At 43.4% G+C, this 15,700-nt stretch overlaps 1 protein-coding gene across 8 annotated transcripts in view; it reads left to right on the plus strand.

The window, feature by feature from the left end:
- The window catches only part of UBN2 (ubinuclein 2), a 1,075,602-nt gene that overhangs the window by 592,846 nt on the left and 467,056 nt on the right, over window positions 1-15,700 (plus strand). The window lies entirely within an intron of this gene.

The following is a 15,700-nucleotide window of genomic DNA, read 5'->3' on the forward strand; positions in this document are numbered from 1 at the left end:
AGCATAATATTTATGGCTGCCTTACTTGCTGCTGGAAATGGTTCCTCGTCGGTGGCGCTGGCTCGTCCTCTCTATGCTCCTCCCATCAGTGCCATCCCAGCCAGCCATGAATGGTAATCCCCGCCCGCCGTGAGTGACGTCACGCCGCCGCCGCCGGGCGGGGCTGTAAACCTAGGGAAGCAGCTCATCCGCTGCAGTGCAATGGCTGGAGGCTGGCACCGGCTAACAGGGGAGGGCCGCAGGAGCGGAGTAAATGCGATTGGCTGGAGGCTGGCGCCGGCTAACGAGCGGGCCGCAGGAGCGGAGTAAATGTATTGCTAAACACACGGACAATGAATGAATGATCGCCATGATCATTCATTGTCAGTGTGTTTAGCAATACATTTACTCCGCTCCATAGTGACAATCGGCGGCGCTGTTTTACGATCGCATGGGGGGCCGGATTGAATGATTTTGTGGGCCGCAAGTGGCCCGCGGGCCGCAGGTTCCCCACCCCTGCTTTAAGAGATGTGCTGAAAAAAAAAAAAATGTTTCTCAGTGCAATATAATGTCCTTATTGGAAGTAAACAAATCCAATTGCCAAGTGCTGAGTGATTCTAAAAGTGCTTTGTGCTCTTGTATGCCGAGATCACTGCAATCTGTGCTCTTATACACCCCGCACTCACCAACTTATTCACCCCTTCTTAGGGTTTGGTGCCTTCACAGTATAGGCCACGGTGTAGCCCTCTGCCCATTACCCGTCCCCCTGCGCTGATGATGTTAGTCCAGTAATAGCCCATACATAGGAGAGAAAGGAGCCCCAGATAGTGTAGTATTGTTTTATACTTTATTTAAATAAACAAAAAATGGGTACTCACCTGTAGACAAAAACAGTATGGCATGTCCGTTTCCGGGGACGGTAGCGTGAGCATGGAGGAGTGAGAGCGCGCTAATTCAGCATAGGTCCGTGGTGCACCTCGATAGGAGAGCGGAGGATTTGAAACCCCGACCAGCACTGGAGACGACAGACAGGGAGAGCGGCTTCCGTAGCGTCAGCTGAGAGCGGCTGCAGTAGCTTCACCTGAACAGCTGATGCCGCGGCGGGGAAGGAGAGCTGGAAGCTCGGGAAGCATACAGACGCCGAGTCACACGTACATAACGAGGTATATGACGGTGAGGAGGGAGAGCACAGAGCGGGCAGACGCTGGTGGATACAGCACTCTGAGAAGGAAATCCCTCATAGAAAGCTCCTACCAAGCCGCCGCTGTGACACCCGGAGTAACTGCAGAGGTGAGAGCTGAAGGAAAAAGGCTGGACGCCGGAGCGGTGAGGTCCTTAACATCTATAGCCCCAACTACAGCTCCAGGGGTTACAGCGCAGAGCCGGGAGACGCTGAGAGAGACAGTCGCAACAGGAAGCTCTACAGTACCCCCTGAGGTGGAGACAGAGACGGAGGAACAGCTCAGAGGAACCCCATACTCCTCTGCAGAGGTACAGATAGTATCAATAAGTAAAGCATTGACTGCACAAGATACACGAGACCTGGCAGGGGACTATATTGTAATGCCTATGGAAACACGCCCTGTAATAAAAACACTTGAAGCCAGGAGTGGGGGTATGGACAATAAAGTGGATAAATTAAAGCAGGATGATGGCCTGGTGGGGGGGAACATGCAGCCGGATCCCCAGAGGGCAGGGGGGATGACTGAGGTATGTGAGCAAGGGTTACCCCCTGATATGAAACAACTAAGTAGGCTTATCCAGGCCCTCCCATCAAAAGAGGACATACAAAAAATGCTGATGGATATAACTGGCATGTTGAAGGAGGAGATGGAGGAGGTGCGGGTAAGAGTATCCGCCGGTGAACAAAAAATATCGGTTTTAGAGAGCCAGCAAGCCACAGGGGACTGTAGACTGGAAGCACTGGAAAGAAAAGTCCAAATACAGCAACAGCAGCTGATCAGATTGCAATTAAAGACAGAAGAAGCTGACAATAGAAGCAGGAGAAATAATGTTCGCATAAGAGGCATACCGGAAAGCTGCGAGGGGCTGGCATTAAGGGAGGCTGTCCCAGCAATCTTTAATAAAATCTTTAAAAAAAGCCCAGGATCACCAATAGAGCTGGATAGAGTACATAGGATTCCCGCAGCAAGGAATCTGGATCAGAGTGACCCTCGAGATGTACTGTGTCGGATACATTTTTTTGGAATAAAGGAGGATATTATGAGGGAGACCTGGAAAGCTGGAGAGGTGGAATGGGAGGGGTCGAATATTCAGTTGTTCCCAGATTTATGTTGGCAAACAAAGGCAAGACGCCGCTTGTTACGGCCGTTGCTTGAGCACATACGCTCCCAAGAGGCCACATACAGATGGGGGTACCCGCTGGCTATTAATATTAAAAGGGGTGGCAGAAATTTTAATCTAAGAGAACCATCACAGCTTCCAGCACTTTTTGAATTTCTTGGTACAATGCCCATAGAGGTACCAAACTGGTTGGACTTGACGCCAGCCGAGAGTGGCTTCGAAAGGATATAAGATGAGACGAGAATAACAGTGTGCATTCCCCCCTCCTCAAGTCGCGGACCCTGGACCTCTCTCTCTCTTTTCTCCTTTCTCCAAGGGAAGGATCCTTTTTCTTTTTTTTTTTTTAGGACTTTTTTCTTCTTTTTCTGAGAGAGATATCTCATATTTTGAGTAGAGAAGGGTAAAACCTGAAACCTGAAAGCTGGAAGTCGCTGGTTTTGGATTAGGAAACCCTTTTTTTTTTTTTCTTTTATCTCTTCTCACCCTTGAACCCGGAAAGGGCATAATTTTGTGATTTTTGCATAGACATTGAATAAGAAGTTCTATTGATGGCGTAATAATGATATGTAATAATGATATGCATGCGTTTTGGGTTTAAGAGTTGCGGATAGGATTGGTCTTCTTGTCCACTGTAGGGGGGGAAGGGAAGGAAAGGGGGAGGGATGGGTGGGACGGTGGTAATTTTCTTTTTTGGGGGGGTTCATGTGTGGTATTTCTTTATGCAGGGGGGCGAGGATAAGGGGGGGGTGGATGGGTGGGCTAGGGCGGGGGGGATTAGGGGAGTTCACTATCTCACTATGACACTAATTCAATCATAAGGGGGGCTAACACTATATGATTAAGGTAGAAGGGATTCAGGGGTGCATGAGAGTAACCCCTCACAAGGGTACTAATTAGAGGGATATAGGGAATGTCCAGTATTATTTAGAGACACTAAAGACACCAAAGACAAGGGGTATATAAGGCCTTCACAGGGCCAATTCACAATGCACTGAAGTAACAGGGGGGGGATAGGGAATGTTAAACCTGGAGGGAGGGAGAGGATGGGGGATTGGGATAGGAGGGTAGGGGGGGGGGGATCGATGGGCAAGGAGGGGGTAATAAGCAATCACCAAAGCGAATGAAAGGAGAGGACGAGATTAATGGGAGCTAAAGAGTGGAGGGAGGAGAGAGAGGGGGAAGAATGGGGGGGGAGGGGAACGTTATGTATAAAAAATTTATGTATAATATTGTATAATACTGTGATCATGGAGAAGCGGAGGTTGCTGTGGGTGGACGAGCGGGGTGGGGGGCGGGGCGGGTGGTCAATTGGGGGGGGGGTATGCTCCCTCCAGCACCCGGTTCCTCCCCATTCCCTGTTTGGGCCCTACTCCTTTCCCACCGGATAGATTGGAGGGGGGGGGTTTACAAGAGATAATTAGATGAGGTGCACCCGGTCCTATGCGAAGGCGTGACTCGCCTCGGTGCTCATATACTGATCCCCATTTTTAGCGCCTCTCCTCCGTGTGGAGGGAAGTCAGAGACGCTAGGGGGTTTTTTTGTTTTTTTTGGATAGTTGTTCGTCCGAGATCCTAGGGGATTTTTGTCCCGGTGGTTTTTTTTTTTTTTTTTTTTTCCCTCTATCTCTCCTCCTTTGCTCTATCTCTCTTCGCGCGCACGGCGCCCCCCTCCTCTCCCCGCCCCCTACCCCCCTTAGGGGTCGGGCGTTCTCGCAACTGAGGGGACCGAGGGGAGCCTCCTCTCCCTCGATCTCCAGCTTAGGGGGAACACGGTAAAATTTAAAGGGAGAAGAGAGGAAAAAAAAAAAAAAAAGGGGAAAAATGTCAATCACAGTAATGTCCTATAATGTCAAAGGACTGAATAGTCCGGAGAAACGATCTAAACTAAGGGCAGAATTATGGAGAGCGAAGGCACAAATAGTATTTCTCCAAGAGACTCACTTTAAAAAAAACAAAACACCAAAACTAGAAAATTATAGATTCCCAAAGGTGTATCATAGTTCCTCAACTCTAACAAAAACAAAGGGAGTATCAATATTGCTCTCTAAAAATATCTCATGGAAAGAATTAAGCGTAATACAGGAAGAGGAAGGAAGGCTCCTTATTGTGAAAGGATACATTGACGACCGGAAGGTGACCCTGGTAAATGTATACTTGCCCAATGAGGGTCAAGTTGGGGCATTAGAGAGATACATAAACAGGATACAACAGAATATGGAGGGGATTTTAATAATGGCAGGAGACCTAAATATTGCTTTGGATCCAATTCTAGATACATCGAGGGGATCCTCACACCTGGCATACAGTAAACTAAGCAAAGCTAATAGACTCTTGCAAGAGATACAGGTAGTAGATTGTTGGAGAACCAATCATCCCTATGAGAAAGATTACACCTTCTTTTCAGCTAAATATGGAAGCTATTCTAGAATAGACTATATATTTATATCACAAAAATCCCTACAAAGTATAGAAGAGGCTTCCATTGGGTCATTTTCAATATCAGATCACGCACCGACAAAATGTACATTAAAATGGGGGAGTACTGAAGCACGGGAATGGCAATGGAAAATTAATGAGTCCCTTATAAAAGACCCAGAATATGAAGGAAAGATAATCCAGGAGATGAAGATGTTTTTCTCCAACAATGTTGCAGGAGAGGTGTCCCCAATGTGTATTTGGGAAACACATAAGTGTTTTGTTAGAGGAATCCTGATATCTTTGGGGTCCCATAGGAAACGTAAGACAGAAGCACAGATGGAAACCTTGCTAGGAGAAATTCGAAGATTGGAAAAAATGCATAAAAAATCATTAGCTATACAGGTAGAGAAGAAGTTGAGGAAGGCACGAGAGGAACTGAACTTATTGCTAACGGATAAAGCAAAAGCATCGCTGAGAAGGTGTAGACAAGCTTTCTACGAATTTGGCAACAAACCAAGTAAAATGTTAGCAAGAGCTTTAGGAGAGGTAAGAGCGCAAAACCATATAGAGGGTATAAAATCAACAGGAGATAAGATAATAAAATCCCCACAGGAAATGGCGGAAGTATTTAGGAATTATTATGTGGATCTGTACCAGTTGAAGGGGGAGCAGGAGTCAGAAAAAACTGGGGAGAGGGAGAGAAAAATAAAAGAGTATATAGAGAAGTCGGAAATGCCAAAGCTATCAGAAGAAATAGGAAGAAGTTTAGAAAACCCAATAACAGCGGAAGAAGTTAAAAATACGCTAAAGCAGTTAAAACCAGGTAAAGCCCCAGGACCAGACGGTTTCAACCTCCTGTACTATAAGACATATGTAGAAGAACTGATGCCGAGATTCTTAGATGCATTTAATTCGATACGGGAGGGACAGGAGATGCCAGAGGAAACTTTAATGGCACACATAGCGGTCATAAAGAAAGAGGGTAAAGACCCAGCGCAATGTGCCAACTATCGCCCAATTTCATTGCTGAATGTCGATCTAAAAATCTTTGCAAAGATTCTTGCTAATAGAATAATACCATACATTCCTGGGCTGGTACACCAAGATCAGGTGGGCTTCACACCAGGAAGAGAAGGCAGGGAAAACACCCAAAGAGTAATAAATGCTATCCACCTCTCGCAGACATATAAAATGCCCTTAGTACTAGTATCTACCGATGCTGAAAAAGCATTCGATAGGGTAGATTGGAAATTTTTAAAAGCAATTATACAACATATAGGTCTGCGAGAGGGGATGCAAAGATGGATCACGAGCCTTTATTCCAGACCCAAAGCGAAAATTAAGATAAACAGCATGATGTCCAAACCCTTCGAAATACGAAACGGAACGCGGCAGGGATGCCCCTTGTCACCATTGATTTTTATTTTGACGTTAGAACCTTTTTTGAGGACAATAAGATTATGTACAGATATTAGAGGTATAAAAGCGAAGGGGGGAGAACAGAAACTAGCGGCATTTGCTGATGACTTAATGTTTTTTGTCTCGGAACCAGCACTATCTCTACCCCCACTGTTAGCTGAGATAGATAAGTATGGCAAACTTTCAAATTTCAGGGTGAACTACAACAAATCGGAAGCGATGGGGGTAGAGATAAGCATTATACAACAACAACAATTGACTAACTTTTTCCCATTTAGATGGACAAACTCGCATATAGGTTACCTGGGGACTAAGATTCCAAAGAAATTAAGCAGAATACATGAGTTAAACCTAGCACCTTTGGTAAGACAATTGAAAAAGGACCTACAGAAATGGGATAAGGAGGTGTTTACCTGGTTTGGTAGGATAAACATTATTAAGATGAATGCAATGCCGAGAGTGCTATATTTATTACAGACACTACCAACAAAAATATCTCAGGGAGTCCTCAAAGAAATCAGAGGGAAGTTTGTAGGATTCATATGGGCAGGGAAACCAGCTAGAGTAAGAAGAGATATCCTTACATTATCTAAGGAAAAGGGGGGAGTAGGATTTCCAGACCCGCTAGCCTACTACGAGGCAGTACATTTATCGAGAGTGCTAGACTGGTGTGTAAGGCCAAAAAATAAACCTTGGATTCTACTAGAACAAGAAGTGACAGAGATTCCACTGGAGGGACTAATATGGCTCTCGAAATCGGTGATACCTCAGACAGTGAAAAGACATCCGATGATAGGGACGACAATTAACATTGTGAAAAAAATATTTAAAAACGTAACAGATGAAAACGGAGCGAACCCGATGACTCCAATCCTAGGGAACCCAGCGTTTGTACCGGGTATGAAGGACTTGGGGTTCGCGAATTTAAAAAATAGCGGACAAACCAGACTGATACATTTCCAGAGAGAGAATCGGATAATGACAAAGGAAGAAATAGAAAGAGATTTATCAGAGTACATTGATCCCTACAGGAGGAGACAGTTAGGGGGATTTCTTCGATCTATACGGGGACATATTAGGATGAGAGAAATACCAACAGAGTTCGAGAAAATGTGTCTTAGGGGAGAATCGGTGAGGCATTCACTTTCCATATTCTACTCCTTGATAAATGAAATGAAAGCACAGCGGGAGATAGGCTTTATTCAGAAGTGGGAAACAGACTTAGGAGTTAGATTTACGGAAATTCAGAAAAAAAAAATCTTCCAATTTAACCATAAAGCTTCAATAGCGTCCAAATTTCAAGAAGGAGGATATAAGATACTGAGCCGATGGTATAGGACACCGGAGGTATTAAACCAGATTTACCCTCGGGTGTCAAATACCTGCTGGCGATGTCAAAAAGAAGAGGGAACACTCTTACATATTTTTTGGAACTGTGAGGGGGTTAAAGATTTCTGGAAAATGGTATCTGAAGTGATAGAAGAAATAACGGAGATAGCACTAGGAGAGGAACCGGCTACTTACCTGCTATTAGACATACCTATGTCAATAGAGAAATACAAAAAATCCCTTGTGAGACATTTAGTGGTTACAGCTAGATCGTGTATCCCGATACTTTGGAAGAGCACATGCTATCCAAGTAAGGCACAATGGCTAGCTAAAATCAAGGAAATGCAATGCATGGAGAACCTTACGGCATCTCTAGGGGAGAGGGAGGAGATAGTGAGGGAGACATGGGAACCCTATGTGAGATGGGAGCGGGGAGAGGACTAGGGAGGGACGACGGGGTGTGAGAGGAGGGGGAAAGGAGAGAGAGAGAGGATTTTTTTTTTTTTGGTGTGTTTTTTCTTTTTTCTCTAAGCCCGGAAGAAGAGCTTGGGGGCAAGGGGGGGAGGGGGGGATGTGAGGTTTTGAACCAGGGGAGAACACGAGTAAGGGGACGATACGATAGGATGAAGCGGGATAGAAAGGAATAACAGTTCTTGGAAATGCAAGAAACACAGCAATAGAAAACTGTTTATATTGTGTGTAATGATACTAATACTGAGTTCAAGACAATGTAAAGGTGAAAAATGTAAAATAAAGAATATATATAAAAAAAAAAAACAGTATGGCATATAATGTTGACAAAATTCTGATGCCTGGAAATGATGTGACGTTCGTAGCATGTTCTACCGGTTTCGTCATGTAACTTCATCTGGAACACGCTGAGTGTCACTTTCACTTCCTTTTTATAGCAGACTGTGACCTGTCTTCCACCATTTTGGTTGTGATATTGAAGACTGGAGCCTGAAGCAGATAGCCCACCATTTTGGGTAGGTTTTTGAAGACCGAAGACCACAAATAGTCAGGCAGCGGCCATGTTTGGTGGGATTTTGGAGACATAAGTCTTACTTCCTATAAGTAAATTGTTAGTATTAGCCTGATGGCCGTTTAAATTACTTTTGGAGACACAGATCAATACAAGGTTGTAAAACATGCTATGTGTTACTGGAATCTTGTAACGTCTAATCCCCAGGTCACAATGTGCTATATTAAGACGGATAACAATGAGCTCAAAAAATTGGTTAAAAATTAGGTTAAAAAAATATTAAATATATTAAATATATGTGCCATGGTGATGCACTAACCCTATTATGTTGCTACATCAATTAAGGTGAAAATAAACCAGGAATAATAATATACATGAATCAATAAAATGTAATGTGGTGATATATTTAAAAAAATATAACATAAAAAGAAAAAAATAAATATGAACAAGGAATATTACTACCATCCAAATACCCCCTAACACTTCCTTAGTATCCTTGCTTGCACCTGTTTTTGGTTGATTTTTTTTTTTTTTTTTTTGCATGGATTGTACATGGAGGTTTACAGAGACTTCCCAGGCTGAGTGCTGTGTTCTTAAGGGTCCTTTCACACGTGCGGACCGTTTTTTTTCATCAGTTGATCCGTTTTTTCATCCGTTTCTCGTCCGTTCGCATCCGTTTTTTGTTCGTTAACACCCGTTTTTCATCCGTTTTTTTTTTTTGTTTGTTTTTTTGGTTAGAACTTTATTTAATCAGCTTTTCAAGAATTTTCCCATGATTCTTTGTTTTCCCCAGCGTGCATTGTGCTTCCTATCTTGCTTTGTGGTTACAGCAGGCTTTGTGCTTCCTAAAACATTGCTGTACTGTAGTGCTTATTATAATGGATTTGGGGAGATATTATGAGGATGTGAAATCATTTGTCATGCTCTATTTGAGGAGACAAAAAAGCAGGACCACGAAGATGTCTGCGAGGAGACACAGGTACTGGACACATCCCATGCTGCTCAAGAGGCCAACTGAGGGTTTTTTTGCTCTACGCTACGCAGATTTGCGACGTTTCCCTCAAATTATTTTTTTACAAAAATGACTGTTCCAACCTTTCAATTTTTGTTGGAAAAGTTGCATCCCTGTTTAGACAGGATGAACACAGATATGAGACGTTATGTGCCTCCAGAGGAGCGACTTCTCCTTACCCTCAGGTAAGCCAGCCAGCCTTTCTGCTTGATTAAGTCCAGTGTAATGTTGGATTCCTTTCATAATTTCTTCTACTCTTAGGGACTTAGGGACGTATAGGATACTCCAGATGCCAGAAACCTTTCTGGCATCTGGAGTATCCTATACATCCCTAAGCCATTATTTTTTGTTGAGAACCTCAACAATTTCAGGAATTGTACATGACACCTGTCAAGCTATATGGGAGGAGCTTCGGTCTACTGCAATGCATGTTCCTGATACCGTGTTTCCCCGAAAATAAGCCCGGGTCTTATATTAATTCTGGTCACCAAAAACACAGTAGGGCTTATTTTCGGGGTAGGGCTTGCTATGCAATGTGCCAAGTGTTAATAATAACAAAAGTGCTTGTAAACTGACAAAATCCTTGCCACCACAGCAATACAACCCAAAATGTGTATGTCTCACCTTCCTAAAGCATTCCATGACTTGCCTTAGCTGTCTTCCTTGCACTGAGCACTGCAGAAGGGGGTGTCGAGATCCTGCTGATAGGAGGAGAAGAGAAGGGGAAAGGAGTGAAGATAAACAGCACTTTCCATGACCTGTTCCGAGCAATGCAGAGGGAGGGGGGTCAAGATCCTCCACTGACAGTCAGGAGAAAAATAGATCATCAGAGGTCAGATGAACGGCACTTTCATTGCCCGCACCGAGTGATGCAGAGGAAGGGGGGTCAAGTTCCCCCACTGACAGTCAGAAGAAGATAAGGGGAGAGCAGCAGAGATTAGATTAACAGCGCTTTCATTGCCGCACCGAGCAATGCAGAGGAAAGGGGGATCGAGATCCCCCGCTGGCAGTCAGGAGAAGATAAGGGGAGAGCAGTGAAGATTAGCTGAGCCGCGCTTCCGTGACCTGCTCTGGCAATTCAAATAGAGGAGGGGTCGAGATCCCCCACTGACAGCCAGAAGAAGAGAAGGGGAGAGCAGCTGAAGATCATATAGCGGCACTAAAAGAAGGTACCCGATTAAAGCAGACTACAGCAAACACACACCTTCCACACTATAACACAGCATTAGTGAGGATTCTAGCAGTTTACAACTACTTTAAACTAGGGCTTACTTTCGTGGTAGGGCTTATATTGCAGCCCTCCCCGAAAATCCTGCTAGGTCTTATTATCGGGGTAGGTCTTATTTTTGGGGAAACGCGGTACATGCATGTGGCAGGAAATTGCAAAAGCTTTCTGGAAGAAAACTCAATTTCCTAATTGTGTTGGAGCCCTGGATGGGAAACACATCCGGATTCAGATGCCATCTGGATCAGGCTCTCAATTTTATAATTACAAAAAAATACTTCTCCCTTGTGCTAATGGCAATCTGTGACAGTAATTACAAGTTTGTAGCTGTCGATATTGGGGCGTATGGATCAAATGCAGACACAATAGTCTTGTCAGCATCGCAAATGGGGAGAAGACTACTTGAGGGCCACTTTCATTTGCCATCAGATAAACCTCTTCCAGGAACTGTAGGGCCAGATATGCCACATGTGCTTGTAGCTGATGAGGCATTTGGACTTTCCCAGCATCTTCTAAGGCCTTATGCCAGGCACAATTTAACTGCCCCCAATTTTTTTTTTCAATTATCGGTCGTGCAAGGCGCCTTATTGAATGCACCTTTGGCATTTTGAGCAGCAAGTGGCGCATATTTCACACTACAATACAACTGAGCGTGGAGAATGCCCAACTAGCAATCCAAGCATACTGTGTCCTCCATAATATAATCCGTGAGAAAGAAGGAATTAGTGTTGAGGAAGAGGACAAGATCGACTTACCTTCTGTACGCTTTTCGGGACTGCGACCCAGCAATTCTGTTCTTCTCATGCGTGATCATTTTGCACATTTTTTCATGTCCCCAGAAGGAGAGGTTCCGTGGCAGTATCAGCATGTGTAAAAACACTCACGAGGCACTTTATTATGTGCACCTTGGTAGTACCATGTTTGACCCCTTTTTGCTAACCTGCATGATCTTTCTTGTCCCACTGAAAATGTTAATGAAATACTTTAAAAAAATACTACTTTATCTCGTTAGTATTGCAGTCTTGTGATTTATATCAGCGTATTCTTTCATTCTCCTAGTCTCATTATCGGTGACCTTATGATCGTCACCTTTTTGTATCAGTTTCTTTCTATGTGTATAAAGTACAAAAAAACAATACTTTTCAAAGCAGTCAAGTATGTTTAATTTCATGACCGCAAAACATACAATATAAAATACTGTAAAAACATAAAACAAACAAAAAAAAAATGGCCAGATGATACACAGCAATAACTAGGAGAATAGTAGCCAACTGTTTAAGGCTGAATTGGTGACAAATGAAAACGGGGGCAAGTAACAAATTGTAACATGAATAAAACTGAGGAAAAAAAAAATTAAGAAAACTCAAAGGTTGGTATAGTAAGGACTGGGGGAACTTGAGTAAAGATTTGATGATTGGGAAGAACTGCCATATGCAGTGGCCTGGGAAGAAGAGGATTCATAGGTGTGTGCTTGGGGTGGGGGTCCAAAATGTTGGGCAGTGGTGGCTGGGTCACGTTGGTGATGGGGGATAATGGCCGGATGGTACTGCTGACCACTAAATGAAGTAGGTGGCGCATGCTCCTGATAGAATGGGAGTTGGGGAGGGTGGATAACTGGGGGAAAAGGGTCACCGGATATAGCCGCCTTCACACACACCCCAATATAATTAACAATTGCTAATTGTGCGTCCATTTTGATGTTGGTTGGTATTTTCTGAAGATGGTGGTATTGACTTCTCAGGAAACTGGCGTCTTCATTTGTAGGATCGGAAAAGGGATCGTTAATGTCAGCTCGACGCATCCCTCTCATGTCCTCTATGAAATTGAGCATTGCTTCATCTACATCTTTTTTTTTCTGTCTTTTTCCCCTTGATGCGGTAGCAACAGAACAAATCTCAGGGGTGGAACATTAATTATTAGCACATTTTATTTTTTAAAGATTTCAACAAGAGTCATTTTAGATATGATACTTACAGGCACACGTTGTCTTGGTGGCATGTCTGTTGCTGCCGCTGGTGGGTTTTCCGGAGGAGTTGGTTGTCTCTCCTCATCTCCCATCTCTCCCTCTTGCTGTGTACCCTCAATATCTGTTTCCTCATCTGTGTCCGAAATGTTACTGGCAGTACTGTAAAATATTTGTTGATAGATGGGTTAAAGGTCAATACAGAGGAGTTATTACAATACATAGATCCATGTGTGTAATTAGTGTTGTGGTAAACCCTACATACCACTTTTACCTACAATTAAGCCTAGATTAAAGGCTTACCTGTAGGTGCACTAAATATCTCCTAAACCTACATGGTTTTGGAGATATTTGCAGAAAACACATAGACAACGGTCTGTTCAGTAGCCACTGGCTAAAGATAAAAATAAAAAGGCACACGGCAATATATATGCAGTAATGCACACTAGTTCCACCAGAAATGGCGTCCACCAGCCTGGAATTATTATATAATGCTAGGCACAGCTGAGTATATCTAAACCAAAATATGAAGCAGCATCTAAACCAAAGTAATGTAACTATATAGTGAGTACCTAGAGTGGAAAACTATTGCTAGTTAGACCAAACATACTATGTGGATAAAAATAGGCGCATAAGTGTGAAATAGATACAAATAAAAATAAATTAAACTAGAACTCCGCTAGCAAAATATAAATATAAAAATATAAATATATGTGAACCTAAAGTGAGATAAAGTCCTGTGATGCCCGTAGCATAATAGTTAAATATAAATATAGTATGTGCACAATTGTGCAAAGAACATCAGCATATATCACCAAAAAGTATTGAATCCTGTGATAACCAGAGTTGGATATATGTCCACCCCAATTGTATACATATATCCAACTACAGTTGGGTACATATATCCAACTCTGGTTATCACAGGATTCAATACTTTTTGGTGATATATGCTGATGTTCTTTGCACAATTGTGCACATACTATATTTATATAGCAATAGTTTTCCACTCTAGGTACTCACTATATAGTTACATTACTTTGGTTTAGATGCTGCTTCATGCTTCATATTTTGGTTTAGATATACTCAGCTGTGCCTAGCATTATATCATAATTCCAGGCTGGTGGACGCCATTTCTGGTGGAACTAGTGTGCATTACTGCATATATATTGCCGTGTGCCTTTTTATTTTTATCTTTAGCCAGTGGCTACTGAACAGACAGTGCCACTACCCCCACACCCCAATTTTATTCCTTTTTTATTTGTATCCTCTTGGGGATACAAAAGAGGGGGGGCCGCAGTCTTATAATTTACATTATTTACATTTCCCACCTCTTATCCTAAGCGCGGGTACTCCATTTATTTTCTACATAGACAACGGTGCCTGACTAAGCGTGCCATTTATGAAGGTGATCTTGCTATGACTAGTGGCTCCCACACGCATGATGTCATCAAGGTTAGGGCCAATCACAGCCCCGGAGCCCACAAGTCACTCAAGGAGTGATGGCGGCGATGATTGAGGGGAAAGAAGACTAATTACGGGGAATTCTATCTCAGGTAAGCAATTCATAATGAGCTAGTATGCTATGCATACTAGGTCATTATGCCTTTGTATTATACAGTTATTTTTTGTGTGGATAAAGTTTAATATTTGGAGCTTACTAGGTCAACTAATTTAAGATAGGGGTTAACTAATTTTTTTAGTTACCTTCTTAAGCTCATCTCATTTCGTAGAAACTCGAGCATTTCAAAAAATGTCCCCTTTTTAAAATTGGAGGATCCAGCTCCGCTCCGGCAATTTGCCTCCTCTTTAAGGTCCCGCCTGTAGCGGTCTCTTAAAGAGCACCATCTTGTCACGATTTTCTTTCCTATAAAGGAACAGTTGTGACAAGAGAGCAGGGGTGTATTTAGGTTTTGTAGTGTTCTAGGTCTTGTGGCAGGTGACATGGCAGGTGACGTGGCCAGTGGACAATCCACAATTAGTGGCAGGTGACATGGCCAGTGGACAATCCACAATTAGTGGCAGGTGACGTGGCCAGTGGACAATCCACAATTAGTGGCAGGTGACGTGGCAGGTGAAGTGGCCAGTGGACAATCCACAATTAGTGGCAGGTGACGTGGCCAGTGGACAATCCACAATTAGTGGCAGGTGACGTGGCCAGTGGACAATCCACAATTAGTGGCAGGTGACGTGGCCAGTGGACAATCCACAATTAGTGGCAGGTGACCCCCAACCCCCCCTTAAACCACAAACTACTTACCATGTTTCATACGGTCCTTATTGCTCAGTGACCATATATTTCGGTCGCTGTATTCTGTGGACCTCTTGTCCCATATGGCAGGCCGATCGTGAACAAGCTGGATCAGCTCCTCATGTGCGACGTCTTTGGCCATTTTTGTCTCTTTTTCAAGTAATCTACAGGCACTGTGTTCTCTTACAGACACTGGGCAGCATGTACTAGAAGCATGTGACTTTGGACTTTACACTACCTGGGTCAAAGGGTATTGTGATGTATGCATATTGAATGTATATTAAAGTTTATTGAATTTTGATTTTTAACATATTTTGATGAAAAACGGATGTTAGCGGATCGGATGTTAAACGGATCGTCCGCTAACATCCGTTTTTCGTCCGTTCCGTTTTTTTAACGGAAGAAAAATAGGGAAATAGGAAAAAAACAGAGCTTGACGGATGCAAACGGACGTTAGCGGATGCTCATCCGCCAACCCATAGGAAAGCATTGCGGTCCGTAAACAGACGTCTAAAAAACGGACGAACGGTCCGCACGTGTGAAAGGACCCTAAGGCTCACCAAGCATTACACACGAGGTAGCTCGGATGCATCTGTTCCAATCCTCTTCACATATATCCAGCACATAGCTGTATGTCTGGGCAAAATGACTGTTGTACATTGTGTTAGGCAGACATTCATTTTTTAATTGGGAGCATGCACACCACAACATGAGAGCAAACACACCTTTTTTTTCTTCAATGCAGCTGGTTCCCATCCCTGCGTTTGCTGAAATACAAATGGGTTTAGGTACACTGGCAAGTTAAGGTGCCATTCTAAATGA

The sequence above is a fragment of the Rana temporaria genome, chromosome 7 (genome assembly GCF_905171775.1).
Source record: "Rana temporaria chromosome 7, aRanTem1.1, whole genome shotgun sequence".
Classification (NCBI taxonomy): Eukaryota; Metazoa; Chordata; class Amphibia; order Anura; family Ranidae; genus Rana; species Rana temporaria.